Genomic DNA, 22,273 nt, shown 5'->3' on the forward strand with positions numbered 1-22,273 from the left:
CACACCTGCCAGCCTCCTGGTACCTCCAGGGAGGTCCACAGAACCTTCTGGAATGACCCACAAAAGGACCCTGGAGAGCACTTCACTTGCCCTTCACAGGGTAGATGAGGCACCCAGGCCTCGGAGGGGAAGCCCGAGGTCCGCAGGACTGGCTGGAAAGGCCGGTCCAGACTCCCACTCAGTGCTCACGGTGCTGTCAGCCATTCCTGCTTCTGTCTGTTCGGTTCTGGGGGGGAAATATTTCCAGGGCACGAGAGCTTGTTATTTTTCCTTCCACTCTCTTCTCTTTCTTGTTCTCAGCCTAGCTTCGTCTGTCTCTGCATGTCTCTCTGTGTCTCTGTATCTCTCTCCTAGCTTCCAGCCTGCAGGTGAGGACTTGCTTTCCTTCCATGCTGGGCCTCAAGGCCAAGTACAACTCCTCTCCCACTCCCTTAGCCTCCAGGGCGCCTCTGCATGCAGCACCCAGTCTCCTCCCTTCCCCATCGCAGCCCTGGGGGTTTGCAGCTGGGGGCAGCCCGTGCGTTTGGTTCCCCCCTTTCTGTAGGGATAGGCGGCTCCAGCCCCTCTGGCTGCTTGCTCCCGCCTGGCTGGCGGGTGGAGATGAGAGCCGGCTGCAGAGCTGGGAGCCAAGCAGCAGCACACAGAACAAACAGAATTTTTTTTTGCAACTAGAGGGGGAAGCACAGAGCTAAAAATAAAACGAAAAGATCAGTATCTGTCAGTCTGACAGCTGATTGGCTGCTCGGAGATGCATATAATTACCAGCAACTGGCGCTGGGTAGGCAAAGCCGGGAGAAACTGCTGAGACGAGGTTAGGATTTAACCTTTAAATTCTGGAGCCACCGGAAGCCGAGGGGAGGACGACAGGCGTCGGTGCTAATGAGGCTGGGGGGTGGGCGGTGGGCGGTGGGCCGCCGAGTCCGGGGCAGGTCCGGGGGGGCTCCTCCGGTAAGGCCCTGGGAGCCCTCCGCCCTGACTGCCTCCCCCATCAGACTGGGAGTGCGTCTGATTGGGCGGCCAGGAGGCGGTGGTCCGTCTGCCCGCCCAGGTGGGGGGTGGTGTCTTCCGGGAAGTCGGGGTCTCGAGAGTGAGTGAAAGGGCAGCCTAGGGTGCTGTTCCCTGCCCACTGGCCTCCTGGAAAGGCCCACCCCCATCCCCACCCACATTCCTCTGCTTTCCCCTGCCTGGTGTCCGTTTTCCAACCCATCCCGGCTCTCCGTCCTCCTTCGCTGGGAATCACCCAGGTCCTGGCCTTTTCCTGCTCTACCTGGGGAAGGCATCTTGGCACCTCCGACTTGTCCTAGGTCCCCAGGGATAGAAAAAAAAAGCAGGCCTGGAGGGATGTTGTGGTCTCACTAAACCTCAGTTTCTTCATCTGTAAAATGGGGGAGATAATAGGTCCGCCTGACCATTTATTTGGCTGATGCTAGGGGTGCATTCGGCCCAGCGTTGCATCTTGAGTCTTACCTGAGCCAGGAGTTAGGAGATGTGGGCCAGAGTCCTAGCCAGGAATTGTCCTTGGCTTTCTCTTTGAACTGGTCTCCCCATCTGTGAATTGGGAGTAAGAGCTCCTGCTCTCTGACACAAGGGGTAGGGGTGGAGGTGGAAAGTGGGAAGGGGAGGGTGCCAAGTGAGATGGTGTAGGTGACAATGCTTGGTAAACTGCGCCTATTGGGGGAGGTGGAAGAAAACTTCTCCTAGCTCCTTGAACCCACCTTTCTCCCTTCCAGGCCTTTGCCCAGGCTGTGGCCTCTGCTTGGAATGCCTTACCTTCCTCTCACTCCAGCCCTTCCCTTCAGTGCCTCTTCCTCTGGGAAGCCCTCCCAGACACCCCAGCAGCTTCTCTCCCACCGCCCCCTGGTGTCTCACCTCATAATCAGACCCTGCTTATCTGCCTCACACAGGACTGTAAGCCCTGTGAGAGCAGAAACCACACACCTGGCAAGGGCCTGGCCCCAATTCCCTCAGGAAGTGAGACATTCAAATGCCTAATATGGGTCCTATGGCCCTAGAAGCCAGAAGGAAGCAGAGCCACGCTGCCCACGCGGCCTCAGTTGTTAGGGAACCATCTTTCCCCAGTGCTTCAGCAGGCCCCAAGTTCCTGGGGAATACCTGGCCCTATCCTCTGAGCAGGTGACACTCAGGGGAAGTTGCCCGGATGTGCCTCTTGTGGAAGAGGGAGAATGCCACCTTAATGCCACAGTCCCAGCCCTTGCTGCTCCCTCCTCAGAAAGTGTCAGAGCTTTGCTATCAGTCCTGGCCCTTTCCCTGTGCTCGGTGGGGCGGTGGGGGGAGCTGCCGCTGGGTGCTAAGACCTAGAAAGTTATTGTGGGGAGCTGCCACACGATAACTCATTGAAAACTGTGTTGTTGTTATCCACATTTTGCAGATGAGGAAACTGAGGCACAGAGTGGGTAACCAACATGGCAGAGCCTGGATACAGCCAGTCCCATGTCTAGTGAGGCCAGGCCCAGCAGCCCCTCCCTCTCTGAGAAGGATAAAAGATAGGTGCCAAGAAAGGAGTTGTTTCTAGCGCTGTTACCGCGAGACCTTCGGGCAGATAGACTGTCACAGAGTCTTGAAAATGGTTTTGTGTGTGGTGTGCAAAGGAGGTCCCATTTGGTGTCTTTTTGAGAGACCAGGAAGATTTAAACTGCTTTCCAGTGATTTGCGGATGTCAGACTGGTGTTTCTTTTGCATGTGACGTGATTATGAGACTGGGCCCCTCAGCAGCCCAGTTTTATTCAGGTTACAGTGGTAACAGAAGGAACGAAAGCTATTTTCCTGGACTGAGCGCTCACCATGTGCTCAATGCTGGGCTCAGTCTTGACTTGGATGCACACTCTGAGCCCTCACCACCAGCCTGAAATAGAGATTATTCTCATCCCTGTGTTATTTCTATAGAGCTGGTATCCGAATCTGTTAGTCTCTACATTCACTGTCTCCTGTTAAACAGTGAGCTTGGTGAAGGTCCCAGTCTGGTCTCTCCAATTCATTGCTGACTCCCCAGCACCCAGCACCAGGTCCACAAAGAGCAGCTGGACAGTAAAGCTTTGCTGGACACACTTCAGATAAAGAGACTGAGGGTCAGAGAGGTCACACATCTTGCCAAGAGCGAACCCCAGGTTTCTGTGGCTCTAGAGCCCAGATTCTAATCACTACCTCACGTGGCTTTTTGAGAGACCCTCTCTGAGATGCACGCCTCAAGAAAGCCACAGAGCATGAATCCCCTTACTCACACCCCCACCCACCGTTCTCAGGCCCGTACTAAAACCCAGGAACCAACTGAATCTTCCTCCTCCCCACCTTATCCTGGCTTGTGGACTTGGATGAAAGTTGGCCCGAGTTGGTACAGTCTTGGGACAGTTGCACTCTTCTGGAGTTACCTGGCTGTTTTGTGTGACCTGATTCCAGTTTTCCTTCCTTGTCACATTGGTTCCCATTCAGAGAAGTCTTTGAAGTGAATATACTTTACCATGTGATTTCTGATTCGGTTAAGTGCAGTTGATCACTGATCTCTGTGATGGGTCGCCTGGTGCTGGGGAGTTAAGCAAATGTCTTAGAGAGGCTGGGGTTATGGAGCCAAGACACTGATGGTTAACAGCTTGACTCTACCACTCTGTGACCTTGGGAACCTCATTTGACCTCTTTGAGCCTTGGCTCCCTCATCTGTAAAATGGTAACATGTAGGGAAAGTAACCGTCCTGATGCCTGGTAGGAGGTGGGGAGAAAGAGGTCAAGCTTCCTCTTTTAAAAAATCCCATTTTCCACAAATAATATATGATTCTTATCCTCATACTTTAAGAGATATTTGCTTTAAAAAAAATCTGAACACCGCTCAGTACCTGAGCGCCCAGCATTACATAAGTTTGGCCCCTGGAAGGCTAGACGGTGAGACCCCACTCCATCCAGGTGTGTCCAGCACAAAACTCACCTGCTCAGGCTGTCCTTACACAACCCCAGCGGTGCCAGTGATTGGGACCGCTATTGTCCAGGCGAGGAAAATGAGGCACAGAGAGGGGGTTGTTAGGGATTCGCAGTGAGAAACTGATGGGCCTGTCTTTGGACCTGGGTGCTCTGTTCTGCTGATGAACAAATTGGGGTCCGCTTCCAGCATGGGCTAGGGAGTGACATCGTCCCGACTTTGGGTCTTGACTGCAGGGCACCAGGAGAGCTGTCAGGTCACAAAGATGAACCACAGGTGGTCCCTGCCCTGCGTCTCTTAGGAGAAGGGGACACGTGGACAGACCAGTGAAAACGTGGCAAAACAAAGGGCACCCAAAGCTGTGTAACTGACCCATCCCATAAGGAATTGCTGGAAAGACCCCTGCAGGACCTTGGCTTTAAAAAAGTCCCCTAGTTGGTGCGTCGATATCAGAGACCTAGGCCCTTTGCTGTGGCTGATGGATGGATGGTGCCTTTTTTTAATACCTCAAAGTGGACTCCTCCTGGGTTATATTTGAAACACAGTTGGCTTGTCCACTGTGGTGTTCTAGTCCATGGTCGTGAGACCTCTGGCCCAGGGTCTCCAGCTCCTGCTACTCAGACACATGAGGATCATTTTTAAGAAGAAACTGTGTCTGTCTCTTCCCCCACCTCCCCAAGCCCTGTGCCCAGAGGTGACTTCAGGTCCTGGATGGGAGGATGCCTTTCAGTTATGAGCTCCAGGGTCTCCACAACCAACGAGATGTCTCTAGACAGAGGAAGAGCGCTCAGGCGAGGGGCTGTGAGGTGAAGCTGTCAGTTGATTGCAAGCCCCCTGCATGCATCGGCCTTCAGAGCCCGGCCATTGACCTCTGAGCTCTCCTGACCAGACCCTCTAAGACCTCAAACCTCCTGAGGGTTGGGGTGGAGGTCGGAGGAGTGGAGGGGAGGACTCTGCCTACAAGGAGCAACCGAGGCACCACCATGGCTCACAAGCACACGCGGCCACACCCGAGGTGCAAAGGGAGGTGCAGAGCTGAGGAGAAGCTGCTCAGAGAGACGCACGCCTGTCTTGTTGCAGGTCGCTACAAGAACTTCAAGTGTGTCCATGGCTGGTTTCCTCCAGGCTCCCCTGAAAACCTGCAAGCAAGAGCCTCCACATTGTCCTCAAGGTCAGGGTTCATGGAGAATGTGGCATGAGGAGCATCTGGTGAAGACCAGGGATGGGGGCACAGTCGGCCCCTTGCGTCCTTGCCTCCCAGGCGACTCAGCCCAGCCATCCCATGGGGCTGCCTCGGCACCCCCAGCACCAGTGGGGCTGGGTGGGGGTGGGGAAGCACTTGCTTTGTTTTAAAGAAAATATAAGAAAGCGGGTGTCACCGCTGAAAAATAATTGAGACAAATGCCCTCCCTTTAGTAACTCAAGTTTCTAAATGAATTTCCTCTCCACATTCCCACCAGAAAAGTCCCTCCTGCTGTTATTGGCCCCAAGGCCCTTGTTTGCCCAACAAGCAAACTGTATCTGTTGAATAATATAATCTTTCTCATTTGGGGTTAATCGGGGGCAACTGTGATGCCTGCTCAGCTCCCACCAGCCCAGAGAGTCTGAATAGGCACAGTGGGTTGGTAGAATCCTGCCCAAAGCAAAGGAGTATATGTAGGTCGTGGTGGCCCGGCTCTCAGTAAAGGTGCAGTGACCATCAGGGACTTCAAGAGGCTGTAAATAGCCTGGAGCCCCCCCAGACAACCTTTGAGGGCCCCCCAGGGAACTCCAGACTGGGAACCCCTTGGCTAAACCAGTTGGAATGGGGGTGCATCTCTTTGACAACCCATGCAGCCACTCCCATTTCCCCAGAAAGGAAGTCCTGGTCACACCAGCAGGGTGTCCTGTCTGGGGAACTCTCAGTGGCTGTGGGGTCAGCCTGACTCTGCCATTTACTGCTGTGTGACTTTGGGTAGATGGCTTCCCCTCTCTGAATCTCTGGGTCCCAGTGCCTACCACCTGGGTTGTGGGTATCTTTACTGTTGTCACTACCTCTTGTGCAGGTCTCCTGACTTCTCACTCTGCCGTGCCATGATCATCTTACTGGATTTCTGTGATAAAATGGGGATGCAAAGGTATAGGGAACACACAGAACCCCTCTGAGAAGCAGTCTGCGAGGGGACAGAGAACCTGAAAGGGGAGTAAGCAGAGCAGGCATGGCAGCCCATGAGAGGGCAGGCTGAGGGTACTTTGAGACGATAGTTCTGGGGTGCATCTGAGCACTCCCCACCTTTAACATGCCTCAAATCATGTGGGGATCTTGTTTAAATGTAGATTCTGATGCAGAGGCCTAGGCAGGACCTCCCAGGTGAGGCCGATGCTGGGCCAGCCTCTGGGTAGTGAGGCGTCCACACCAGCACCTCTGGCCTGAGGGAAGAGGACAGGATACTTGTTTTCTGGAAGTAATGGCTCCAGACTGGCCCGAGAGCCGCAGAATGTCCACTTCGGGAAAGATGAAGCAACATGAGGGTAAAGCGATGTTTTTAACAACAAAAAAAAGACCTCTGCTTCCTATCAAGTAGAAAGATCTCTGTTCCCACCCCCCATGCAGCCCCAGGGGCCGAAAGAATGTGGTTTTCTGAGCACAACCTTCTCTTGCTGAAGGGGGTGGATTCACTCTTAAAAACTTGCCTGTAAAATGAATTGTTCTATATCAAATGCTATTTTCCAGTGGTTCGTGTTTTAAGATCATGGTTGCATTCTGAGGGGTGGAGAGTTCAAGGGTATAGTGTGGCCCACAAGTCATGGCTTCGGAGCTGATGAGAGCTGGAGCCACAGAGTTTGGGAACCAAATCCTGAATCCCAAGTGGGTCCCCAAATGGACTGTGGTCCAAGGCCAAACACTGGCCTAGAACCCTGACCAATTGTAAGAGTGATGGGACCAGAGGAGACCCAGGGCAAACCAGCCCCGTAAGTGGACAAGAAGCATAGACAGACCATCGGTTATTTTTGGCCGGCCATCTTGCCTTTATGTAAAATCCCGGGCTGCACTCTGAACATCAGGTTGGGAGTGGTTTTGTTTTGATACCGGGCACAATCATGTAATGTGCTCAAGGAGCCTGCTGCTCTGACAGGTCGGCTATTTTTCCCAGAGGCCTTTGAAGCAATGATGCTGATGTTCCGAGAAGACGGCTGAGAAGTGTTGAATTAGGAGAGTGCTGGGTTTCCCGGCCCACAGGGCTCTGCGCTGGGAATCTCGAATAAGAGACCCACGTCCACATTCTGCCTACATTGGATGGACTTTCGCTTTCCTGAGCATTTTCTGGGATCAGTATTCCGAGGAACACACTTTGGGAACCCAGTTAATGAAAGGTCCTCAGAACCGGAAGGTCTCTCTGGTTCTTCTATTAGTAACCTCATCAGTAATGAGTTACCTGCATAACAAATCACCCCAAATGTAGTAGCTTCAAACAATAAGCATTTATTAGCTCACAGTTTCTCTGGGAAAGGAATTCAGAAGTGGCATAGCCGGCTGGTTCTAGCTTGCGGTCTCTTTTGAGGTAGCAGTCAAGCTGTCAGCTGGGGCTATGGCCATCGCATGGCCCGACTCAGCCGGAGGATAGACTTCTCAGAAGGTGCACTCACATGGTTGGCAAGGCGGTGCTGGCTGTTGGCAGGAGGCCTCGCTTCCTGGCCTACGGGCTTCTCTGTAGGGCTGCCTGAGTTTCTTCACAACATGGTGGCTGGCTTCCCCCAGAGGGAGTGACGCAAGAGAATAAGACTGAAGCTACAATGTCTTTAATGACCGAGCCTTAGGCAGCACATGTGGTCATTTTCTCCGTGTCCTATTGGTCATACAAGGCAGGCCTATTCTTTGTGGGAAAAGCCTACAGAGACCCGAAGACCAGGAGGTAGGAATTGTTTGCAGACTGTCTTGTAGGCCGACTAGCATGGTAACCATCACTTCAGTACAAGAAGGACAGGTAACTTGGCTCATTCACACCGTTGGTTTCGTATCATTTAGTGCCAGTTAATAACTTAGAGAAGTGAACCTGCTAACCTGTGACGTGAAGGGCAGAGGAGGAGATCAGGTATTTATCAGGCACGCCAAGCCCTAGTGAGCAACAGCGAGAATAATAATCCAGCCCCATTTGTTGAACGCTCACCTGTGCCATCCCTGTCCCCAAGCAGTAGGTTCCACCAAAATTTCCAAGTTAGGCCACTCATGTCTACAACATGCATAAAATGAGATTTTTGGGGGTGTCATGACCACTACAGCAACACAGGCTGCTCTGCGTTCTGGAAATTCAGACAAAATCAGTGACTCGCGTCAACCCAGGTGGAGAAGATTAGAGTGGAGAGTAAACAAGATGGATAAATGCCGAAGATATACAAATAATAAACAGGTGAGATCAAATATTTATCTTGTGTACATTAACAAGACGAGGCATCAGGGTGAGCCAGGGGAACTTTTGGTTTCCTGGAGCCCCATCGCTATGAGAACTGGTCACATCTCCAGGCTGGGAGGCAGTGAGGCCTCCGTAGTGAGAGTGTCCCCCTGGGTGCCCAAGGCACCTGTATCCAGGCCTGCCCATGTCTGCCATTAGCGGTGTGATTCAGGCAAGTGACATCACGGTCCTCAGTTTCCCGTCTGTAAAATGGGGTGATCGTGGCAAACTCTTCTGGTTGTGAGGAGGATTCAGGGAGACAATCCCTGCCTGAGGGCTCTGGAATGCTTTACCACGGCAAAGCTGATGGGAGGTCACCGAGGTAGTGGCACCCAGGTTCAAAGAATGCTTATAGAAAAACGATTGCCTGGAAGGAGTCTTGCTCTGTGACTGAGGATGGACCCACAGCCACAACATAGACATTAGCAGCTGCTCAGGCCTCCTACAGGGAGGCTGACCTCAGCAGGCTGGAAGGGACTCAGCCCCTCCTTTCTGGGGGCATGTGCAGGCACAGAGCCCGCCTAGCCCCTTCCTGTCCTGTCCAGCAAGATTTCAACACAGGGAGCGTCCTGGGCGTGTTTTCCGTTGGGAAGTCCCAACTCACTGAGCAGGACTTGGGGAGCTCTGGCTAAATTTGCTGTCCTAACAAACAGACCAGGCATAGAAAAGCTGGGAAAACAGAAGGCAGGTGCTGGCGCCTGATCCTATAGCCTGGGCCTGGGCTGACAGAAATGGTCTTTGGGTGGGGCTGGCCTAGGAGCACCTGCCTACATCCCTCAGGGCTGTGTGACTCTGGGCAAGTGCCTCCCCCTCCCTGGGCCTCAGTTTCCCCGGCCCCGGGCTGGGCTTCTTGCTGGCCCTCAGTCTGTTCTGAGGAGTCTGGGGCTGGCCAGGTGGACACAGAACCCACAGAGTGTGAAGGGGGCGGATCTAACACACCCCTTCCTGTCCAGTCTGGGCAGCTACATTTCATCTCTTTGGTATGTTGGTGTTCTGAGTGATACTTCATGAAGAAAACTAGAAGAAGGAAAAGGAGGAGGAGGAGAAGAAAGGGAAACGTATCCATAGCAAAAACCATACCGTCTAAAAGTTTCCCACCGACTTACTATGTCCCCTGGCTCATTCCTTCAAGCCCTAAGGGAGCAGAGGTGTTGACTCCCTCCCCCAGCTGGGTTTAGTGACTGCCCATTTCCAAATGGTTCTTAGTTGTCTGGACTTGAATCTCTATTTCTTTGGGCCTCTGCCTCCTGAAGTGACCTGAGGCTATGAGAGATGGGGAAAGGAAGGGGGCTTTGGTTGGGGAGGCCGTAACCTTGGCACGCTACCCTCCTCTCTGGACACGTGCTATGGGCATCTGGGAAACATGCCTCTTGGGCCCCCTGTGCCAGAGGCATATGCACAGGGGCCCGTCCAGTGCTGCCACCCCCACTTCCAGCGGAAACCTGGACCAGCCGCTGCCGCCTCTGGGTCCCAGTTTCACCTGTGCAGTGAGGAGGCTGTGGGCCTGGATGATTGCTCAGCTCCTCCCAACTTCAACACTAATTGCTGCATTTATTGAGCTCCAGCTGTCTGTAGAGTGGTGTCTAGGGTGTGGGAGGGGAGGGCCCCATTCTGGGAGGAGGGGCCAACCTGAGCCTGCTGCCTCCAGCTGGCCTGGGGAGGGCAGGGCTCAGAGCGCCACGCACCCCCCACCCCAGCAGAACCTGGTGCCAGGTGCAGGTGCCAGGCTGCCATTCGAAATGTCTCCTGTTGGTGGCACTTTGGCGTGGTTCAGGTGTTCTGGTCTTAAAATATATTGGTTTGTACGTGAAAATGTGCTGGTTCCCTCTTTCCATTAAGGTTCTGTTTTTCATTCGAGTAAATCTCAATGCCTAGAGCTGGACTTGACCTGGTCATTCCCCAGGTAAAATCCTCCCATGGCTCCTCACTGCCCTTAGAAGATAGTCCAAGCCCAGGAGTGGCCCCAAAGCCTTCTGCAGCCTGGCACAGACCAAACTCTCCCACCTGGGGGCTCTCCACCCCTCACCCCCTCTCCTCCAGACACACAGGTTGGAATGTTCCAATCTCTCTCTTCTGTCGAAAGCCTCACGCTTGCTGCATCCTCCCCCTGAAACACTCTCCCTCTCTTCTTCTCATGGCTCACTAAATGTCACTTTCTCCAGGAAGCCCACCCTGCCTAATTTTTGTTCACCCTCTGGCTCCCCCTGTACTTCTCCTTTGTAGCACCCCTCATTGTAATGATCTGAAAACGCCTGTTTATCTGACTCCCCCCACCACTCACCGCAGCATGGGCCCCATGAGAACCTCCTGGTTAGATTTTCATGCCTGGTGCCAGGCACAGTACCCAGCCCCACGGGGGAGCTCTGGAAATGTCTGCTGAGTTGAATCTGTGGCGAGAGACTGTGTGAGCATGACATACGGCCTGCTGATCCCTGTTGGTAACCTGGGGCCAGCCAGGGCTGCCAGGGATTCACCAGACCCTGGCACTCAGAGCCTGGGAACCCTGGCACCGCCGCCCAGCCCCATCCTCCTGCCTGAAGGCTCTGCCTGGAAGGAGGGAAGGGGTTAAGTGTTTCTGGCGGCCTCGTGCTGTGTCTGCGGCAGTTCCCCCTTCCGGGGCTGCAGCAACCGAGGTTGGCCAGGAATGTTTGCAATGCAGAGCTAGGAGGGAGGGCGGGCTGGTGGAAGTGGGGGCCTGTGGAGGCTGGCCGGGCCAGGCTCCCCAGTTGAGCAATCGCCCAGGCCCAGCCGGTTCCTGTAACTCCTGCCCCTCCCGCCTTTTCCCGCCCTGCTGGCTTCCTCCACCCGCCTGCCTGCCGGGCAGTGGGGGCGGCCGGTACTCTGGGGCTTGCAGAGGAAGGTAGAAGCCAGGGGTAAAAGGGAGGGGCTTCCAATGAGAGACAGAGAAGGAGTGCAGTCAGCTCAGCCACCTCGGCCCAGAGAGGGTGGGGCCTTTGCCCAAGGTCACACAGCAAGGTACCACCGAACTGGGCCGCACCCTGGATTTAGCCTTTATTGTACCCATGGCACCAGAATGCAAGTCTACAGAGCGGGGAGGTCATGTTGCCACTCAGGTGGGAAGCTCTGAATCTCAGGGGACCTTCTCCCTCCAGCCCTGGCCTGGCTCTTCACTCAAGCCCTGGGGTCTCAGAGAGGATGGCGACTCTCATCGGGCTGGGTGCTGCCCACCATGACCTCCCAGCACTGTCCGCTGCCCAGCCTGTCTTGGGGATACTGGTCACCTCCATTCCTTGCTTCCAGGAGCATGGAGTCAATGGATAAAGGCCAAACTTGACTAGTTTTCCAAAGCCCCATTTCCTTCTTTCTTCCAGTTCCCTTCAAGGAAGGACCTTCATGGGTGTCAAATATTCATTTGAACTCAGGCACAAAGGGATTTCTTTCTCCACAAACACATACTTTTAGGGGAGCAGAGTTCCCTGACACTGCAGATGAGCTCTCTCTGCTGACACAATTTACAAGCGACCTCTGGGCAAGAGGTTTCTGCAGTCATTCAGACCCGATTTGAATCCCAGCTCCACCACCTTTGAAGCTTCGTGGCGTGGCACCTCTTTCTGGGCCTCAATTTCCTCATCTAGAAAGTAGAACTCAGAGAGGGGCCAGGTGAAGTGGGCAGCGCCAGTCTGGCTCTGCCAAGACTCTGGGTCACTTGCCTTTCCTGGTACCACAGACTTTCAGTCCGTTTGGGGCTTGTCAGAGTGTCCCCCGCCCATCTAGGCCCTGGGTTTTGCCTAAGCTGCCAGGAGATGACGGGCTCAGCAGCCCTCAGAAGTGCCACCTTGCCACATCTGGCTGGAGTCAGCAGTGGGGTTCCTGGGAGCCCACATCTCTGGAGGGTGGGGTAGATGATCCGTGTGAGCTAGACGGTCCTGTGAGAATCAACACCACATTTACAGGTAAGGAGGTTCATGGGAGGAGTGGCTTGCCCCAAGAGAGGGATTTTAATCTACCCTTTGCTTTGCCCCTCTTTATTGAGTCCTTACTGTGTGCCAGGCAGTGACTGACCTATTTTAATCCAACACGCCTAAGAGGGAGATATCCATTTTTTAAAATGAAACAGAGAGGTTGATTCACTTGCCAAAGGTCACACAGCTTGTACTAAATAGAGCCAGACTTTGAACTCAGGCCACCTGCCTCCAGAGCCTGTGCTTTTGGCCAGTTTCCTCCACACCTGGCTTGGGATCCAGGCTCTGTATAGAAGGGCTGGACCCCCTTGGGTTAGTAGCTTAAGCCCCAGAGCCACAAAGTGAGGGGGAACTCTCCAGCACCCACTGGGGGTGGGGCTGGGGGAGGCACTGTCCTAAGTTATCACGATCACCGATCACCGGGTGGGGCGAGCTCAGAGGGGCCCAGCCTCTCACTCTAGGGCACATAGCCCCCTGAGCCAGGACTCACGCCCAGGGTGATGATGGCTCCCCTTCCTCTGGCTCCCTGTCGGTGGCTCCACCGAGGCCATGGCTGGGAAGGACCCCCACAGCTGGCTGGGCTCCGGGACAGATGGACAGATGATGGCTGCCTGCTCCCAGGGCCTGCGGGCTTTGCTGCTTCGCCACCTCCTCCTGAGCAGGTTTCCTTTAAGAAACCAGAAGATTGATTTCCTGGCCGGCTCTGCGCCGAGGAGCCCGTCCAAATGGTTTGCATGTCTGCATTTTTTACTGCTCCGTTTAATATGTATGCAAATGCCGGCCGGCTGCGCCCGCCGCGCCGCACAGTCACACGCGGCGCCCCATTAAAGCGGCCGTCCGGGCGCGCGCCTCATTCGAGGCGACGGGCTCAGCGGCCTGATAGATGGGGTGCGGGGACGGAGACAAATGACGGGCTTTTGTAATTTCTTTCTCCCTTTTTTGGGGGGAGGGAAGGGGGACTCAAGACTGGAAACAGCAAAGGAGATTTAAATATATGCAAAATTGTTTGTGGGGTTTTTTTTGGGGTGGGGGGGTTGGAAACCTGAACTGGGAGGAGAGGATTCAGTGTTTTCCTCGGTGGGAGTCGGGCTGGAGGCTGGAGGAGGAGCCAGAGCCCCCACAGTCACCTTCTGGCGGAGAGAGCCTCTTTGCTCCTGATAAGCTGTCGCGATCCTATGGGAAGCTCGGCTTCAGCCTCAGAGAAAAGGAAAATGCTGCTGCTTTTCAGCCGGGTTTGCCAGGGAGGCCACTGACTGCGAGTTTTCCCCATTCCACCCCCCTCCTTTCTTTTCTTGGGCTTATAGGGCTTATAATGTGAAAGTATGATGTCATTTAACTCACCTGAGCCCTGTGAGGTGCAGCACACCCATTATACAGATGGGGAAACTGAGGATCCCAGGAGCCAAGTTGGCAGGGTGGGGGTAGTTGGGACTCAGAGCCTTATCCTTGACCCCCACAGCTTTCAGTCATCTCTTGCTCTGTAGAGTTTGCTCCAGCTATGGATGGTGGGGCAGGATTGGCCCCCACCACAACCCATGCTCTCCATCCTGCCCACCCCCAGGGTCCTACCTGCCCCCACCTGCCGGGTAACACAAGCCCACATCTGACTGAGCCTGAGGACTGAATCCCAAATTTTCAAAATACTGTGTAAGCCTAAAATTTGAGGTGTGAGTTTTAAAAGAATTTTTCCTAATTTCTCAGGATTTTAGGTGACATGTGGCAGTGGGGGGGGGGGCAGCCTGGAGGGTCATGTGAAGATGGGAACATTTCACAGAGGAGGTTCCAGCCTATAGAGAGGGCCGTTCTGGACCAGACAGCTCAGACCCACTGGAGAACCAAAGTTCCAGAGTTCTCTGTGTGTGTACCTGTCAGTGTGTTACATCGGTGTATATGTGCAAGTCATTGTGAGTGTGTCAGCATGTCTGTGTGCCAGTGTGAGGGTGGGATTGTGTGTGTCCGTGAACACACGTGTGTCTGTGTGCACGCATGTGTGTTGAGGTGACAGCAGCTGAGAACTCTTGTCCTCGGCTGGCGAGCAGCTGGAGTGTGAATTTCCCTGTGTGTTTGCATCTCCCTGAGGGTTAGGCCTCCCTTCTCAGGGACAGACTCTGGCCTCCCTGTCCCCCTAGCTGGGTCTGCTCCCCTTTGCAGCGAAAGCCCCTGTCATTTCAGCTGCAGAAAGGGGGTAGGATACCCCACCAGGCAGCTGTGAGGAAGGGAAGATCCCCCAAAGGCTGAGGCACCCTGAATGCTCTGCATAGATAAGGACTTCCTTTGGGGGGGGGGGGTGAGGTTTAGCCTGCTACCTGGTGGGTAAGCCTGGGGTTTCTGGGCAGGAAACCAGAGGTGCACACAGCTCTCTCTGAGAAGCTCTCCATGTGTGTGCGTGCTCGCACGCGTGAGTGTGACAACCTGGATTTTCACAGGTCGATTCATCCAAATGGGGAAATGGCTCTCCTCACTCAAATATCTTCGGGATGTAGGGGAGGTCCTTTTACATCTGACGAGCTCCTCTGGGGTAGATGGGGCTTTCAGAAATGGCCCTCCTGACCACTGGCCAGTGGGGAGCGTTTGGGCGCCGCCATCAGTCACATGAAGACAAACCTGGGGAGACGTCCGAGGGGTTCCTGAGCCCTGGTGGGGGTGTAGGATGTGTGTGTGCTTGAGACAGTGTGGGCGAGAGTGAGGGTGTGTGTGTGAGACTGTGGGGTGCACACGTGAGTGACTGAGGGGGGTGTGCCTGTGTGTGCCCGGCTGGTGGAGGGGGGCATGAAGCATGAGGCTCTGCCACATTCATCTCTGAGTTGTCTTCACCAAGAACCAGACTTTGGTGGACTCTCTGGGATCCTGTGTCCCCTCCCTGCCGGCTCAAGAGATAGCAACAGCCCCCCCCCCCCACCTCATTGCCTCAGTGACCTTGTCCTTCAGCCTCCCTTTCTCTCATCTCTGCAAATCCCATAGCGCCACAATCCCACTGCTCTACCTGGGACACCCCATTCGAACACTGTAACCTCCCCTTCCCCCAGCAGCCAGGATGGGCCCTGACGGCCACCTCCCAGAGTCCCACTGCAGCCTAGAAAGTTCCCTCTGACCTGCCCCCACCCTTCCTCCCTCTCCCACGCCCACTCTCCTTCCTCTCAAGTTCACCAGCCCTGGAGTCCCAGGAGCCATCTCTCCGGGAGTTTCCCCCTAGACATGCTCACTGCCCCCCTCCCCTCAGGAATCCTCCCTGACCACCCGCCTCCCTGGCCCTGCCACCTCTCACATCCCATCTAGCTGCTTGTGTTTCATTTGTCCACTCTCATCTACCACACAGGAATGTGAGCCCCAAGAGAACCTAGAAAGGGGGGGTGCTCAGTCAATTTCTGATGTCTGTGAGCGTGTCGGGCCCCCGCTGCAGGCCGCACTTCTTCTCCCAAGTGCAGGTCCTTGCTGTGGGCAGGGCGCATGCACCCACCGAGGCCCAAGCAGATAGTGAGCCCAAGTCCTAAGGCCTGCCTCCACTCACCTATGTCCTGAGACTGTCCGCCCTTCTTCCAGGCCTCCTCCAGGTACTTCCTTCCCTGTGCGGGCCCCCACCACTATCACAGCCCCAGCGGTGCTAACCGTATCATCACCTGTAGCCTCTTTGCACTGCTGTGTCAAGAAAGTTCTTTCACTAAGAACCATTCTGAATGGACATCAACAGGCCCTTCTCTGAAGGGCCTCTCTCCAGCATCCTATAAAGCCAGCCACGCCCCCCATAGACCCAAAGCCCAGAGAACCAAGGGTGGTGAGCCTGGGGAGGGGGTGGAGCCTTGGGTCTCCCCCCAGAAGGAATTACTGTGTTTGTGGAACTGCTTGTTCAGCACCCTTCTCTGGCTACAGGAGGGCAGGACCTGGTCTTCACGAGGACCTCCCCAAACCGGCCGAGAGCATAGTCGTCACTCAGCGCATTATCTGGTTGAACTAGATAAGTGAGAGCATGGAGGAATCAATGACAGCATGGGCTGCGGCAAAGCCTGTCTGAGCTTCCTGCCCTGGGGCCCCCTTGGGGTCCGCACCCTCACTCCCCATCTGGTTGGGGGGCTGCTATGTGTGGATCAGCTGAGTCAGGCCCTAACCCTGGGCAAGGGGCCACCGTGGCTCGGGCTGATTTTGCTGACGGGGCTGAAAATGTTCTGCACCTCCCTCCGCCACCCGCCATTACTCATGGTTGGCATTCATCCCCAAGCAAGGGGGTCCCGTGGAGCAGCCCGAAGCTTCCCGTGTGTTCCGAGGAAGGGGTGGCCGGAGGCTGGGCTGTGACAAGGCACAGTAGGAATTGTGAGCAGCTGTTCTGAGTGCAGTGACCACATTTTCCTGAGCTGAAAAATTAGGACACAGGATGTAGCTGAGGGTTTTCTCAGATTTGTTCATTTAATGAGTAGAAAAATCTTAACAAAGGCAAAAAGTTAAAGCATATTTAGTTATGTAGGTAATGGATTGTCTTAATTGAAAAGAATCTGAGTTTCCCAAATCAGGAAAATTCTGGAAATTAATGATTTGATGGGAATAATATTTGGGGAGCTCCTGGGTCAACCCTGTCCTTTGTGCCTGCACTCTAATGGGGAGCAAAACAGGCGTGATCCTGGCCTCAGAGAGCTCATGTGGGGAGGCTGACATTCCTCACATAATTTCACAATTCAGTGCTGTGAGCAGCCTTGAGAAGTGCTACAGGGGATTTACAGTTCCCATGTGGACGGGGGCGGGGACGTCCAGGACTTCTCTGAAGATGTAATGTTTTGAGGTGAGACAGAGGCTTTTAGGAGTTAACTATTGAAGGGATGGGAATGGAGTAGGTGGGGGAAGCCCATTTCAGGCAGGAGGGAGAGCACATGCAAAGGGCCTGTGGCAGAAAGGCACGCTGGGTATTGGAAGGAAAGGAGGGCAGCCCGGATGACTGGGATGTGATGAGTGAGGGGAAGCGAAGCCTGGAGATGTTGGCAGGGGCCAGTCTAGGCAGTGCCCACCAGTGTGTAAGAGTGTGGTGGACTTTCTCCAGCTGGCAATGGGGCGCCATGGACAGTCTGACACAGGCGTGGCCTGGTCATATGTCTGGATGTTGGTGATAATGAGGATGATAGTATGTTGGTAATTATACAAATGTTTAGTGAGTACTTACTATGTGCCAAGCACTATTGCAGTCATTTTACAGATTTAAAAAGTGAGGGCTGGGAGGGGGAGTGACTTATCCAAGGTCACACAGTTGTCAAATGAAAGTCAGCCTGAGCCTGTCTGGCTCCAAAGTCCCTGCTCTTGTCCCACACACAAATCTGCCCTTATCTGGACACGGAAGGCCAAGGGACATGCAGCTGACCCCCACTCCTGCCTTGCTATGGATCTGCCTCCGCTGCTCTGTGTCCCAGGCCTGGGTGGGGACTCGAGGTCACAGGGTCAGCCGGGGCTGGAAAGACCCTGCTCAGTTCCTGCCCAGGCCCAGCTGGGGAAGTAGGGGTTGCAACATCAGGCTGAAATTCTAGAGAAGTTGGGCCCTGAGCCAGGGTGGGGCCTCCACCCCAGCCTGTTCACTGGGGCACAGGTCACATTGCAGCCCCAGGAGCACAGCCCACTCACCTGTTTGGGGGTCAAGGACTTTGAGATGTGGCTGCATTATTCCCAGTAGCGGGGCAGCACCCGGCCTCCTGCTTCCTCCCTTAGAAGCAGGCACAGATGATGGCACCACTATAGACCCACCAGTGGCTTTAAAAAGTCCTTATTTCCCCAGGGATCATCAGGGAAATGCAAAGCAAGACCACCTCACACACCTGTCAGGGTGGCTACTACAAAAAAGCAGAAAACAACAAGTGCTGATGGGGATGTGGAGACGCTGGAAACGTGTGCACTGTGTGGGAAGGTACCACGGTGCAGAAGCTGCAGAAAACAGTATGACGTTGCCTAAAAATTTTTAAATAGAATTTACCATATGATCCAGTAATTCCACTTCTGGGTACAAACCCAAAAGAACTGAAAGCAGGGTCTCAGCTATACGTACAACCATCATTGCAGCATTATTCACAATAGCCAAACGGTGGAAGCAACCCAAGTATCCATCAACAGACAAGTGGATAAACAAAATGTGGTGTATCCATGTAATGGAATATCATTCAGCCTTAAAAAGGAAGGAAATTCTGACACCTGCTTCAGTATGGATGAACCTTGAGGGCATTATGCTAAGCCAGACACAGAAGGACGAATATTGTATGATTCTACTGATATTAGGTACCTAGAATGGGCAAATTCATAGAGACAGAAGATAGAATGTTTGCCAAGGCCTGGGGGGCGGGGGAAATGGGGAGTTATTATTTGATGGGTACAGAGCTCTGGAGATGGAGGGATGGTGGGGATGGTTGCCCAAGAATGTGAATGTAGCTACTTAATGCCACTGGACTGGACACTTAAAAATAGTTAAGATGGTAAATTAAAAAAATAATCCTCATTCTAAGTTCTCTCAAGTTGTTAGCAGTGGACTTTCTTTTAAGTTGCATTTATAAGAAATAAAGTGTCAGATGGCAGATGTCGTCAGGGCAGTTAAGAATCACAGATGCTGATGCTCCTGGGTAAGTGACCTCCCCTCTCTGAGCCTCAGTTTCCTCATGGAGGAAATGGGGATAATGGTGGTGCCTCCCTGCTGGGGCCACTGTGAGGATTTCATGATGCCACGGAGGTGGTCTGCCCAGTGGTGGGTTTCCAGAGAGCACTCAGCACCCTACAGCCTGGCAAATATTCCTCAGGTTTCGGGGTTTGGGAACATGAGCAGCACGGGCCCAAGTGGAAGGAGAAAAGACCCCTTACCCCACAGTACACATGGGGAAATTGAGGCCTGGAGGAGTCAGGAGACTTACCCAAGGTCTCTTGGCTTCCCTGGAACCAGAATATGGTTTTCCAAATCTGTATTGGTTAGCAAGGCTGGGTTGTGTTGCAGTAACAAATGATCCCCTCACCAAATTGTCTCAACACAGCAAAAGTTTGTTTTGCATCCAGTCTGCCATGAGGCCAGGTGATTCTCCAGGCAATTGCCCTCCATGGGAAAACTCAGGGATCCAGACTGCCTCTGTCTTGTGGCACCTCCATCTCTGGGTCACTGAGACAGAGAAGAGCGTCACTTCCTCCCACAACACATTGGCCAGCACTGGTCACAGGGTGTCAGGTCCTGAGGAGGACTGGCTGTGGGTGAGACCTGGAAATTTCTATTCACCATCTAAGTGGGGTGAAGGCCAGCGGATGGCTGTTTCCAGGGCATACACTCCTAGTGAACCGAGTCGAAGAGAAAAGACTTTAAAGCTGGAATTATTCCCCCTCCTGCCTAACCCCCCAGCTCTCTTCTTGGGCAACCAGTCACCAGGGCTATTCTGTGGGTTTACAGCAGGGTGAGTGTCAAGATGCCCCTCTTGAAATGTAAATGAAGGTTTATTGTTCTTTTTCCCTCCTTGAAAAAGCAGGCAGGTATTTGCCCCTTGCTCTTCCTTTGGGCAGCACGTTCACATTTATATAATCAGTCCCCAGATGGATGTCTAGGGGGTTTCCAAAGTTCTGCTATTATAAACAGTGATGCAATGAATTTCCTGTGCCTTTTCCCTTGTCACCTGAGCGAGTGTTACTGTGGTATAAATTCCTAAAAATGGAATCGCTTGGTCAAAGGGCAGGTGCATTGAACATTCTGACAGTTCTCTGGCAGCAGCTGCGGCCTCCAGGGTCAGGAGTTGCTTTTAAGAATAGTTGCTAATGGAGCCCAGTGAGTTCCAGGGACCAGGTGAGTTCTCTGTCCCTGGGGGGTTCCAAATGGGACACTGAGGAGGGGAGGTGGAAAGTGGGGGTGCCCTTCCCATCTTGACTCTGTGATCCCAGTTCTAATAGTGCTGCTCTGCCATGCCCATTGTACAGAGAGCAAACACTGAGTTCCAAAGAGGTTGAGTCACTTGCCTGCAGCTGCCCAGCAAGCAGCATTTGAGCCATGGTGCCCGCCTGGACTGGGCTCCAAGATCCCAGCTCCCAGCTAGACACCTCACAGGTCCTTTCTTTACTGGCTCCTCTCAAAGGCACTGATGTCCCCCCCAGAGCTTTCTTCTGTCACGTTTCTGAAACTCGCCTTCACTTCCTTGGGACTTGCTGAGTCCAGGTCTTTGGCTGGTCTGATTGCAGAACAAACAGCCTGTTCCTTTTCCCCTTTGTCGTTTTCGTATCTGCTTCATCTCCTGGCAAGAGCATCTTGTTGTTTACAAAGTTTATTCTCGTTGATTTTTAAATTTTCTTTTCTTTTTTTGGTTAACATCACTATTGTTTCTGGGATGGGGGAAGCAAGACATCCTTATTATAAAATAAATAAATAAATTCAAGCAACACTGAAAATTATAAGCAAGAAAGTGAAAATCACCAACATTCCCCACTCAGAGAGGACCATGGTTAGCGTTTGGGTGAGCCGCCGATTCTAATCATTTCTAACTACCCCCACTAATGATAATGAAAATCTCTACCTTTCTCACCACAGGTGGGGTGTATGAGTCACCAGGGTGGGCCTGAAAATCACCATTAGTTCCGCCCCTCCAAGGCCCCCCATCCTTCACCCCCAGCCTTGCCCGGGCCTCCCGTGCTCCTGCTTCCAGGTTGAAGAAGCTGGTCCAGCTCTGGGAGCAGATCCTGCAGGGAGTGGTACCAACCGAGAGTTCCCCCACCTCCAAAGAGAGTTCCATCCACTCCACACCTCTCACCTTCCAGACTGCAAGAGGCTGAGACCCAGCGGAAGACAGGTTGGTCTCTATCTGCTCTGTTGTTCCCTCCCATCCCATCCAGCATCCATTACAACATGGACGTTTTCTAAGCTTGGGCCTGGGTGTTCCTGGTGTTCAGTGCAGTGGGAGGTGGGCCATTCCCAGGCTGCTTCCACCGACCCCCTTCCTGGGAAGACTTCCACCTCTAGGGAAGAAGGGGCCACACCGCTCAGGACTGACCAGGGCCTGGCCTTATTTCTCCCAGAGGAGGCGTGACTTGAGGTCAGAACACAGTCCAACTCAAGACGCGAGGGAGAGAGAGAGCAGCAAGGAAAACAGACGTGTTCTAAAATGGGGACCCTAGCGACCTGCTCTGAGGCCTCTTAGGGGCACAAAGGCTCTGGGAACAAACATTCCTCCAGGAGTGGCAAACACGGCTGTCACCCCCAGCTGGGGCGGCAGAGGCCCCTGCCTTCAGGGAGGGTAGGTGGACAGCATGGCAGTGCCCACAGCAGGGGCAGTTCTGCCCGGGGAGCGTGGCTCTCTCAGACCAGCTCCTGAGCATCTGTGAATCCTCCCTGGTATCCAAAGAAACGCTTCAGGACACCTTGACACTGACCGTGAGCAGGATGGGGGAGAGAGCCAATGACACTCACAGGGTGACCCTGCAGCTTCTTCAGGGGAGGGCGCTCAGTGTCAGGGCATGGGTTTTGGAGGCAGACAGACCCAAGAGTGTCCTAGCTGAGTCTATGCTGGCTGTGTGACCTTGGGCAAATTACCTAAGGTCTCTGAGCCCCAGTTGCCTCATCCACACTGTGGTGGGCCTGTTTCAATCACTGAATGCAATGACCTTGTAAAGCATTCCGGGCTGTGGAGTTCTGGGAGAGGCCTCCTTACATCCTAGTTTTGTTTTTGTCTCCTTACCCTTGGGGTGACTGCTGGGAAGAACTGAGTTACGTAAGTGGGGAGACTTCAGGAAGCCTCAATTCTCTGTCCCACCTGGCTCCTCATTATTTACAACAGTGAGTTTCAAACTGGTTTTTTACACCCATCTTTGCATCTCAACCTCATGCCTTATTACTTCTCAAAATAAATCTTACCCAAATAATCAATACTGAACCAAGCAGGGGTGAGGGATGAGAGCCCAGCCACCTGCTCCCTTTGCACCCCCTGCCCCCAAGCCCCCAAGGGTTTACGAAAGGCTTGAATCACTATTTTAGGCCAGTGAGGGTGACACTGGCCACGGGAAGTAGAAGGGGCAGATAGATA

At 53.7% G+C, this 22,273-nt stretch overlaps 1 long non-coding RNA gene across 5 annotated transcripts in view; it reads left to right on the top strand.

Annotated features, from left to right (window-relative positions):
- The first annotated feature begins 819 nt into the window (after nucleotides 1-819).
- LOC109445926 (uncharacterized) overlaps nucleotides 820-22,273 on the top strand; it is a 107,537-nt gene continuing 86,083 nt past the window's right edge. Inside the window, exons 1-3 of one of the 5 annotated variants that reach the window (XR_012495971.1) lie at nucleotides 820-4,731; nucleotides 5,006-8,313; nucleotides 20,785-21,043. This is a non-coding gene — a long non-coding RNA (uncharacterized LOC109445926). The other 4 variants (XR_012495976.1, XR_012495975.1, XR_012495973.1 and 1 more) reach the window with 4 other exon arrangements.

Source organism: Rhinolophus sinicus, linkage group LG04 (genome assembly GCF_036562045.2).
Source record: "Rhinolophus sinicus isolate RSC01 linkage group LG04, ASM3656204v1, whole genome shotgun sequence".
Taxonomy (NCBI): Eukaryota; Metazoa; Chordata; class Mammalia; order Chiroptera; family Rhinolophidae; genus Rhinolophus; species Rhinolophus sinicus.